The sequence below is a fragment of the Stegastes partitus genome, unplaced genomic scaffold (genome assembly GCF_000690725.1).
Source record: "Stegastes partitus isolate 25-593 unplaced genomic scaffold, Stegastes_partitus-1.0.2 Scaffold56, whole genome shotgun sequence".
Lineage (NCBI taxonomy): Eukaryota > Metazoa > Chordata > Actinopteri > Pomacentridae > Stegastes > Stegastes partitus.
Window position 1 is genome coordinate 157402 of NW_007577787.1, and position 12572 is coordinate 169973.

A 12572-nucleotide genomic window follows, 5' to 3' on the forward strand; every position below is an offset into this window, starting at 1 on the left:
AACTCAGCTGATCCGGAGCTCAGCGCGGCCGCTCGGTTTAACTTCCCAGACAGAGGGGAGGGGCGGTGGATATTTAAAACAGTGCGGGACGTGTTTGTCTTGTAACCGACATGAAAAAGTCAATACACGAGAAAAACAACTTAAACTAAATTCCTGCCCCGAGCAAAAAGAAACTAATTTCTGTCTGTACAGCTATAAAGTGGAAATGTGGACGTCACTGCCCCCCGGCTTTGGTATATTCCAGGATGTGCGGTGTTTACAATCCTCTCACCTCATTGTCAGATATTTGAGCGTATATTTCGCAGCAAGCTGCATTCTAATGTGACCATAAAGGCAATAATATTGACTTAAAACATAACATTAGCAATCTTTTTTTGTGCCTGTGTTTAAAAATGTTAAACTCCTATGTCGTCCATTTTGTTTGGTAAAATATGCGTATTTCAGTATTTTTTTTTTAAAGAGAAGACAACAATAATTACGATTTTAAACACAATCAGTTATAGCAAACAGTCTAATGTAGATTTCTTTTTTCACAGTAGATATTTTGATATTCATCACATTAAAAAATAAAAAAAATAAAAAATGGAGCCCCACCAATACTGGAAGAAATCTTTATTTAAATAACAGTAGCAATGCAGCAACCTAAAAAACAAGAGACTTAATTAGAAATATAAGTCCTACTGCATTCAAATTAATACAAGTATAAAGTATATGCAAGTATTAATCAAGCAAATGGTACTTTGATGCCTTAAGTAGTCACTATGGAGCAGAACACCACCTGTCAGGGCTATGCTGTTGTATACTAAATTATTGAAGAATTATTACTGATAAAAGAGTGTGTGAGCAGCTTTTTCATGTTAGCTTGTGAAAATCGTTTCAGCGTTTTAGTTTTAGTGATGTACTGAAGTAGAATTCCTTGGTATTAAGCATTTTACAACTGAAAATGAGCATGCAAGTATTTTGTGGTGGACAAACTTTTCACTGAATGATTACTAATGTATGTAACCAGTTTATCAGCTAGACTCTAATTAATACCAGTAATATTGGCTGTATTCAATTTAGCTATTTGAGTTGCAGGGAGTCAACATAACATTTTTCAAAGAAGAAATTTTAACATGTCACAGTAGGAACAGAACATCTGTAATCAGTAAAATGAAAAATGACTGAGTTCCTTTTAGCTGCTTTGATTTCAGCATCCCGGTATTGTACATGCTGTCTCAGTGTCACACTGACATGGCCAACTGAGACGTCTGAATACAATATTTTAGAAGATATCTGTGGTTGAAATTCATTCTCGATACTATAATCTTTCTATTATACCTCAGAGGCACTACGTTCTAACACTTCTACAGCTTCCGTCCATCTGAATGAATGAAACTCATTATATCTGTAAAAGTCAGTTTGTTGAGTTTGGAAGGAGTCTTGACTTTACTTTTAAATGTGACTTTAACTCACTGTCATCTATGTCTACTGGCTTTATTTTCTTCCCTCACGTATCTCCACATTAGAACATTAAACCAAACCAGAACTCCAAATCCTATAATTACATTTAAATTGTTGTCTGGATGAGAACAATATGATTTACCATCTAGCGACTACCTTTTAAATGTAAGTTTAATGCAAATACTATGAACAAATTGCTGCCCATTAAGTCCTGCACTATTCCCTTCTCTGTGCTGTATTCTTGTTTAACTATTATTATTGTTTTATATCTGTGCCATAATTACAAAAAACAGCCATGTATTATACAAATTGAATGACTGTAATAATTAAATATGATATTTTCTTATGTAAGAAGACTTAACTAAAACTTGTTTGGTTATATAATTGCATTTGCACATCTTGAGCTCACACAAAACCTGCAAATACAAGTTGACATCTGTAGATGGAGCTTCTTTTAACAGCAGACATTTTTTTCAACCTGCTTTTATCACAACTGCCTCTACTCAGAAAACGCACTAGTTAATTTAAAGACTGTAATTTCCATAAGTTATGAGACATACAAAATAACCTGTATGTCTAATAACCTTCTAACTCTATAGTTCAAGAAAAAAGATCTGTGGTTGTATTCTGGCTGAAAAGTTAATAACTCTTTATTCACATGGACACTTCATTATGAAATTCCAAAAACAGACAGTACTTGTACATGTTCAAATAAAAGTGTAAGTACAACCCATGCATAGTGGAGCGAACACCTTTTTTCCTGATCTTTTTTCTCTCTTCCTTTTTGCAGGTTTGTTGTCACCAATTAAGGCTAAACATAGCTTTTGTGATGGATCTTCTGAAATATGCTATTCTGCATAATGAGTATGTTTACTTTTGGTACTTTAGGTATATTTTAATGCTAATACTTTTATACTTTTACTTAAATTTTAACGCATGACTCTCACTTGTAAGAGTATTTCTAAACTGTGGCACTGGTACTTCAGTACAAGCTCTGAATGCTTCTTCCACTTCTGCAGATTTTTATCAAAACCTCTTTTTATGAAAACAACCAGACAGCAACTTTTGGTAACACTTCATTTGAAGGAGGTATACATAGACATTCATGAAACCTGCATATACACGACTTGACACTTTACAAAAAGCACATACATAACCAGTCATCAGTGCTTGTGTCCACTTTTATATAAAGGGTTAAAATGACCCGGAGTGATAAGGGGTTAACATGCCACCGTCAGTGTCAATATGACATCATCCTGTATGTCAAGTGACATAATGGTTAGTTTACACAAAATGTTATGTAATGTTATGACCCTTTCTGCATTAGAATAACTTAGTGCTTTATAATATTTGACATTGTCATTCTGCATGTTTGTCATCAAGTCAAAAATAATAATATAAGTAACAGTCAATACTTGTGTCCACTAGGTGGAGCTCTAGTGAAACTAAACCGAGAATACCTGGAGAAGCTACTGTGGCCTAAATGACTTGTTTTTTGATTAGACTGGCCTGTCCAGGGTTTGCCATGACTTCTTTACTCGGTATAGCTTATTCATAGAATCAAACCTGCTCCTGTCTCTATCACATTATATTAAAGAAACAACATTTGTTTACTTTCTCACTTTACATGTCTAAGAAATGCACATAAGACAATTACACAAACACAGATTCTTTGGTTGTTGCTATAATGAAGGAACCAGGAGGATGTGTGAACTGCTGTGGTAGGTTTGAATATAACTGCTTCTTTGGTGTAATATTGTTTAATGAAAAGATTTATTTATTTTTTTAAAACACGAAGGATCACAGTAGTACAGTAGTAGAATCCTTCAAGATGTAATAAAGACATGCATATTATATACAAATGTAATTATTTAAGTTTGCTTTTTGTAGTGTCATCCTGCCACATTTCCAACTCCTGCAACAACACAATCAGTTATGAACAGACAAACTGGAGGATTCATTTAAGAAAAAAATAAATAAAATTGTTCATTAAACCTTCAGCCACTGGGGCTGCTGTCAATTAGGCAGATGGCTACTTGACCCAAAGGTTGCTGACTTTGAAGAAACAAGCAGTTTTTGACCATATGGAATGGTTTGAGAAAAAAAAAAGTTCTGTATGATTGGAAATAGACTCATTATAGAGAACATGGATTCTCTCTATTTTGAACAGAAAGTAGGGACTGTAAGTAATTAATAGTCTTTGCTTTTGCTTTGGTAACAGTGGACATTTAGTCATTTTGCATCTGTTCAATCAAGCCAATCATCAGTTGTTGTGATATAAATATTGATCATTCTTGTAATAGTTCAGATTATAACATAACCTTGGAAATCAGAACAGAAGTCAAAGGTAAATTTTTAAACGATGACTCTTAACGCACATTTTCCACCATCCTGTCCTAAGTGTTCATTTTGTAACTATTTGCAAAGTGCAACTTTAAAAAAAACAACAAAACAATCTCTTCCATTTCATATAATGAATGCAGGATGTTTAAGCACTTTTGTTAAACATTGATATCAAATATGGCTTCTGGCACAGTTAGGCAGCTAGTTGACCATATCATCAATAATTAATGACCTTGGGATTGGCTTAGTTTGGCCTTTCGCACCCACACAGCACCACAGTGCATGAACATACTTTTGTCATAGACTTTTTATAGTCTCAATGTGACAATGCAGTATTTACCAATGGAAAGTATGTCTAATAATAGGAAAGCTTTATATAGGCCGACTTAGAAAAACCCAGAATTGGAAAGTATGTGCTCACTGTGCTCCAAAAGTAGAGCACAGTGGGCTTGGTACTTCTGCATTAACACGTCTAAAGTGTGCAGTTGTATGCAAAGCTTGGGTACCACAGGGCAAATTGGATGTCTTATTGATGCTGGAAGTGAAAACAAGTAAAGACAATCCATGTAGCAAGCACACGCCAGAAATTCACTGATATTTTTATTGCATTAAAAGAAAAATGCATGTGCAATTGTGACAGATATCACAGCTGACAAACACTTTTAATATCTTGCTAAGAGTTTTTCCAGTCTTCCTCTATTCTCCCTGCTGGTTCACATCAAGTCTTGAGATATTTTAAAGTTATTTGTACCTGCAGCTATTCAATGATGCTTGAGCCAGGGGTCTCCAAAAGCTTCTGCTTGCGGGTTGAAGAAGTTCATGGTCAATGTCGAGGTCTGCCTTGGGTCGCTGGCCTGCCATAGAAGCCAGCCTGCATCCAAAGAATATTTCCACCCCCATGCTTAACAGTTGGCAAGATGCTCTTTGCGACAAATACTGGTCCTTTTTTTTTTCTCCAAACATACCTTTGGTTACAGCTCAATTTGAACTTCATCTGTCCACAGCGCTTGTTGCCAAAACGACTCTGGCTTATTGATGCTTTGCAGACTTCAGACATTGACTTTTGTGATGAGGTTGCTCTTATCCATGTTGACCCTGTTTGTGCATCAACGCTTCACTATGTCTCCTGTGTTGGCTAAACCTACATGCAATTCTCTTGCAGTCATTTGCTTTGCCTTTCTGCCCAGCAGTTTTATCTGAAAGTTTTCTTGGTTTTCTGGATCTTGTCTTTGCTTACACAGTTTCCTTTTATTGCCATTTTTCTTATGAAATAGTACAGCCGTCCACTGTTTGGTAGCTCAGTTTTATTGGGTTTCTCACGGTTGTTGACTGTAACTACAAGGTTTGAAGTGTCAAAGAATTTAGAAAACTTTGAAAATGTCATCACCTGACTCCGAATGACAATCCTCGACCTGTCCTACCACTTCTAAGAGTCCATGAAAGCTAAACAAGTTAGCGACATTGACAGTGTTTTACAAGCAGAAGACCAAAATCTTTGCGCAATATTTGAGAAAATAGCATCTAATTTTTACACTTTTTGTTGCAGGGGTTGTATTTACAAAATTGCTAAAAATGCCCATTGGTATACAGTTGCATAACTGATCCCACTAGCAAACCTAAAAATAATTACTTTTCAGTGTTCTCCCTTCTACTATTTGTCATACTTATGTTTGTTTCATTCATTCAGCTTCCATTCAGGTTTCTGTTTTTGCTCCGGCTTTTGTGTGGAGGGAAAGGCCCTTGATTTTCTTCTAAATAACATCTGTTTCCATGGAGTTGCAGATCAAACATTCTAAACATCTGTTGGCCAGTGTGGCCTTTACGCTATTCATAACACCTGATGAAACATAAAGACGTCAGAACTGTCCTCATGAGACCATTGCCGTGAGGTCAGCTATAAGGCCTGGCTGTGCTTCTATGCTCAGCCTACTTTGTGCCACTGAGGGGGAGCTATGGCGATGTGTGTATACTATAAACACAAAAAGAGTACTCTGGTGTTTCTGGTCAACCACGTCCAAATTGGACAAGAGGGAAGGGAGCAATGGGTTTATTGTTAATCTCTGCTAAACTGGGTTGTTTTCCCCCCTCCTGTTTAGTTAAAGATACATCTAAAAATGTCTATAAACGCTATAAAGAATTTATTGTAAAAATAAATAAATAAACAAAAAAATAAATTCTTGCATTTGGGGTGACAAAAAAACAAAACAAAAAACATGTAAATTAATGGAAAATAATTGATAACTAATAATTAACAACTAAAATTGACTTTACTTAAGACAATGCCATGACATAGATATATAGATAAATAGATACTACCTTCTCTTTCTCTGTTAACCTAACTTATTGTATCTAATTAAGCATTAACCCTAAATTGAACAGTTTTGGTAAATAACCAAATTACAATAAAGTTGCTAATTTTTTATTTATTTATTTTAAAAAAATCCACCTTATTATGTCAAAAAAGGTTCTTTTAAACATGGTAATTTTATGGTTATTCACATTTAATGGCTTTTAATGCTATTTTCTATTTGATAAATTCAGTCTATTTTTGTAATTTGTATTTTTGTGTATGTCAGTAATTCAGAAAAAATTATCTGTAGAATAAAAATAAACTTGCGTAAAATTAGGTATGCTCACTGCCATTTAAAACACATTATCAAAACAATACAGCACGTACTGATTAGACCAACCCTAGCCATAGTTCAATGAGTTGTTGGTGACAGAACTCATGTCTCGTATGTCTGTTGCACATGCACTGTTGATACTAACAACAAAGTAGGCTGACCTAGATCGTACAAGACACAGAGGTGTTTCCTACAAGCCCCTATTATCCTAAAGTTTGTCCATAAATCGCTTTGTGGACTCAAACATTACATAACAGTCACAGCCATACCTCTCCTACACATCGTCCAAAGGCAGCTTTTGTTTCTGATTGTGACTGATGACAATCAAGCCCCCATTTCACTGTCCTAAAGGATGCAATGATTAACATGATGTTAGGGTTATTCTGTACTCAATTTTTCCATTCTGAACAAACTGATCAGGAAGGCTGGCTCCGTAATTGGCTGCAAACCAGACACCATGGAAGCTGTGGTGGAGAGGAGGACCCTGAACAAACTGTTATCTATTCTGGATAACCCCGACCACCCTCTCCACCCGGCTCTGGACAGGCAGTGGAGCTCCTTCTTAAATAGACTGATTCAGATGGCACAAGGATAGATACAGGAAATCTTTCCTGCTCAGAGCAATAACCCTGCACAACACCTGGCCTCTGTCTGACAGAGAGCATTCTCAGCTCTCTGCTCTGTAACTTGCTTTGTTTTGCACTGTTTTTCAATTTGCACATTTTGTAGTTAGTTTATTTTTTAATAGTATTTAACTGGTTATTTGATCTCCTCATTGTTGTTAATTTTAAGTTTACTGCCCTGTTAAATAGTACTTGGTGAATGGTATTAAGCCCTTTAGTTATTTTTTTCATTCTCATTGTATTATTTAATTTCATACAACCTGCACAGGTAACCCAACTTGCACATTTCTGTTGAAGTTTTAGTTTTGAAATAGTCATTCTGCTCTTTGTCTGCCACACTGTGTTCACTGTAGCACTTTTTCAATTATTCTATTTTTGTAGAATTAATTTACTATATTTTCTAACTTCTTGTGATTTGGTGTTTTTCTTTTTGCTGCTGTAACTACATAATATCCCAGGTCTCTATTCTATTCTATTCTATTCTATTCTATTCTATTCTATTCTATTCTATTCTATTCTATTATTCCCTGATCATTGAATGGGAGGAAAATTGTGCATAGCATCAACTGCAGTGTTGAAGTAGTGTGACACGAGTAGCAACTGTGTATATCTTTATTCAAACTTCTCAAGCAAAAACCTGGTACAAAAAAAACGCAGTGTTAGCTTAGGCCACACAAAGCAGGAAAAGAAATGCAAATGAGAGATAAGGAGAAGGGAAAGAAGGGTTGTTTACTTAGGATGTTTGGTAGGGGAAATGCAATCAGATATTATTTACTACATGGTCAAATACGGAACTTATGAACAGTGTCCCAGTGTTCATCCAGGGCCTTATGGAAGTCTTCCAGCAGGCAGCCTGTCCCTTTCATGTTCAGCAAGTCCAAGTTTTCAGCTACAAGCCCGAGAGAGGCAGCCTGGTTTATGCTGTGCTCTTTAAAAGAATTAGTGTTTTAGCAGAAAAAGAACATTAACATTAAACAATTCTAACATTTGGTATATTACTGTGAGTGGAGTGTTTAAAAAGCTGGACAGTCCCAAAGCCACATCTGTCTACCACAACTGTACCAGCATGAATCATCGTGTTTATCATCCATCTTAGATCATCTAACAGGAGTAATGAATGCTCTATTCAGTATCTTGTATGCTCTCCGGAAAAAACACATGACTGCACATGTGTGAAAAGCTGCACTAAACTCTTTTCTTCAAACAGAGTGTAAGCCTCTTACTGTTGCCAATACTGTAGATTAAATATCATTTTTTTTTCTTTTTCCTTTTATTTTTTTTTTAAGGAGAATAGGGTAGTAATGGCACAAATGAATGCATGATCCTTTTGTTGCCTATTTATTGTTGTTTCTACGTCAATACAGATTAATAACTCTATATGGAGTTTGCATTTTGCAGTGATGAGAATACATTTAAATTTACATGATCAAACATTGCCAAAAAATAGAATAATGCATTAGTTATGTTGTGTAACCACTCTTCTAATGAAAGATCATGTCATGTTACTACTAGTATAGATGTTAAGCTCTGCAAGATGGTTTTGTCAAACAGAGAAAACAGATGAAAATCAATGACTAATCCCAGAGCCACATCCTGTTCCACCTGAAAGCTCTGATGTTGTGGTTTTCCATCCCATAAACTTAGATGGAAGGCACACAGCTGCTGTAAACATTAACAGATATACAAACTCTTCGTAACCACAAAAGGCGCTCAAATAATATATTAAATAGGCTGCTAATTGTTTTTTGATCGTACAAAACTTGCATATAAAGGACTATATGAAATCAGATGATATATGGTGATGAAAGTTTGTAAACTAGTTCTGACACATCCTACAGAGTGTTGACCAGACCTGTTAACTTGAGGCAGCTCAGTTTTACAATCTATTTACTGATAGAATGTTTGGGAATTTGGCTGCATGGTTGCCTCGCAGCAAGACGGTTGCCAGTTCACATCCCGGTGAGGACACCCGGGATCTTTCTGCGTGGAGTTTGTATGTTCTCCCCGTGCAGCGTGGGTTCTCTCCCACACAGTCCAACAACATGTTGAGGTTAATTGGTGATTCTAAATTGTCCGTAGGTGTGAATGTGAGTGTGCTTGGTTGTCTGTCTCTAAGTGTGGCCCTGTGATAGACTGGTGACCTGTCCAGGGTGTCCCCTGCCTTCACCTTAAGTCAGCTGGGATAGACTCCAGCCCCCTGTGACCCATTTGAGGATTAAGCGGTGTATAGACAATGGATGCATGGATGGATGTTTCAAAATCACTAAAAGTGGATGGTTTAGTTAGATTTGTTCCTGATTTTACAGTAGTGTTGCTTTGAAGCTGTAGCACAAACAGATGAAGTACATTTGACATTAAACTACATCTTCACAAATGATATTTTCTCTCAGTGTAACTCACCAAAGGTCTTCTGACTAGGATAAATAAAGTAAGTAAAAAGGGAACTCAAACAGCATCTTTTCAGATAATGACAGCGGGCCAGGCCTGCACAAGATCAATCACTTCCTGAGTAATGCATGACATTTAGTTGCATTCTGATAAATAATAACTTATTGATGAAGCAATTTTCTAAAACACAGTTAAAAAGTGCTTTCTAAAAGGAAATCCTGTTAAAACTCTACCACAATAACATAAACAGGCCACTTAAACTAGAGAGATTGGCATGGGCAATAGGAAAATTACATGTGACAACAGTTTATGGAGACTGCAATTACTCACTATGCAAATGCATGATGGAAAACCACTGGCTCGCCCTGATGTTTATATCTGTAACTGTACAGATAGCAGTTGTATTAGTCAGAGTTTATGCTTTCGTTTTAAAAGAATAACCACTTTCTAATTGCCAAAAACTTTATTTGACAGAGGGACCCTGAATATACTGTTCCAAATATTTCTGATACTCATGTGGTGTACAAGTTTAGTAGGTCAGTACTCTGCAGAACAGGTAATGTTAAAGAAAAGAGTACAAAGAATTATTAGAAAAGAAAATGCACGTGCCGTCTTGTTTCTCTCTGTACAGCTACAGCTTATATCTAGTGTTTAGTTTATTGTTTTATGACACTGCTTTATGACAACTGTATCGTGTGACAATGTTTCTCTTGATTTCAGTATGAGAATAAATTCTATAATAAATGACCTACATATTTGAAATATATTTTGAAGAATAAATGCTGTTGTGATTTTCAAAACAGACAATACAACGGTTCATTAGTCAACCATTTATTAACACACATTAGTTTTTCATTCACAACAAACACTTTACCAGCCATTCAAAGTCACATTTGAGACAATAACACGATAAAATGCGACTTTAAGGGCAAAAGCGTTTTAACTTCTATATAATTCAGTATTACAATGCTGTCATCACCTGACATGAATCCGTGTATATGTCTTCAGTATTTCAGCTGGTTATACATCATTTAATAGTCAGTACTTAAGCTATACGAGGCTCCATGTGTGCAGGTTATTCATTTACTTCAATGTTAACATCTGAATATGCTGTGTTGTAAGATGAAGGTTATTTTAACATAAAGGAGGGTTTGGTTGGTTTTCTGATGTAAACATACACAGAACAAAACAGGTTACTGCAGTCCAGTTTCCTATCTCATCCTAATTCCACGCAGTGAATAAACGATTGTAATTTGCTCATTTGCGACACAAATCATGTACAAACAATAAGACACAGCTGTAGCGAGCAAGTGAGAAACAACTTCCCGGTAGTCGCATTTGAAGGCTCCGTGGTCTATTTGGGTGAAATTAAAATAAAGTAAGCTTTCCGAGTGAAATAAACAAGAAGTCCAAAGTGTTGCAGTCAAAAATAAAGACGCAAACAAACAAAAAAAGCGAAATAATTCCGACTTCGGGCTGAACTCTAAACCGAGCTCCGCCATTACTCGTCGCTCAACAAATACGTAAGCATGACGCGCAAGGTTCTCTGGGAAATGACGTTTTACGCGAAATGGAAATTTCCAAGATATCCGTCTAGAGGAGTGAGTGGAAATTTACTCTCTTTCCCTCCCTCTGTAAAATGCAGAGCTGTGTCTGGCTTGCAGGATGTTTTGTTGGAAGTCAGCCAGTTTAACCACATTCTCATTTGACTGCTTTTGCACTTCGCATTTATTATTATGATTATTACAATATGACTGATTATAGCAATAATGTTCATTGCAATTCTGTCATTTTAAAGACTATGTATGGCATGTTTTGTTTTGTTATTATTGTTATTATTGCTACTATTTAGTAAGTAGCAGTGAAATATAGTGTTTTTAAAATTTATTTATTGTTATTACAGCCTACCTGCATGGACACACTTAGATGAAATGCAAAATACCAGTCCAATAAACAGTTGTTGCAATACATTAAACAATATGCATATAACAGGGGGATCCACACACATTCACCTTGCACACATATTAAGTTCATCCAAATGCATACTGCATTTTAGGATCCACTTTGCAGGATCCTAATTTCACAAAATATAATTAGTATATATATTTTTCATAGAGAAACTTCATAACCCTGAGAAATTATATTATACTGCAATGCAAAAATGGCACAAACGCTCCTATAAACTATTTTTTGGTGGTGGATGGCTTTCAGTGGTGGGTTTGTTCCCTTTTGCTCTAAAAAGACAACTATTTCCTCTTGATCACTTGCCCGATCCTTTGCAATGAATAGCTTCATCTGTGCCAGATCACTTGTAAAACAAAAACGTGTTGTTGCAACAGTTAAGTATGCCTAACTTTATATCTCTAATGGGCATTGATATTGTTGTTGGCCTGCACGGTAAAATTCCTATCAAGGAAGGCTTTAGAAAAAAAATAAAACTGTAGTTCTGAAAAAGTGAAGGTCAAAATGAAAAACCATTGCAAACCTGTTATTAAAGGAGGGAGCAGTTGAAATTTTCTAGACTTTCCCAGATTACAAACGTCACTTTAAATCTGATTAGGAGTTAGACTTTTGTAATCAGTCAGAGTGGGGATTTCTAGAGGTTTCTCTGATTCACAACAGCTGAGATTACTATTTCAGGTTAATTAGCCACATTGGTATCTAATTGTGCTTGGATCAGGTGTCAGCTACAGCACACTGAATCTATACACATATGCACATAACATGTAGGTATACACACACACACACACACACACACACACACACACACACACACACACACACACAAACATCAGTGTTCTCATGCATAACACAGCAACACACAACTGCAACCCTTGCACAACGCACACTGCACGTCATCTTCACAACCTCTACCTTGCTTATCATTTAAGACATTTATTGACTTTTTTTCTATCTTGTATTGATTCTAAAGAATGGCATTTTACTGCACATACTGTATGAGGATGTAATAAATAAAAACTCTTGAATCTTGCACAAGTTTCTAGCATTGTTTAATAAGCAATTGTGTTGGAAGTTTACTTTAAAAGAAAAAAGAAAAATCAAGTTGGACAACTCTTTCCAGTTGACAAATTCAGGAGTTAAGATTCAAGATTCAAGGCCTTTATTTGTCACAAAAACACAATTATCCTCT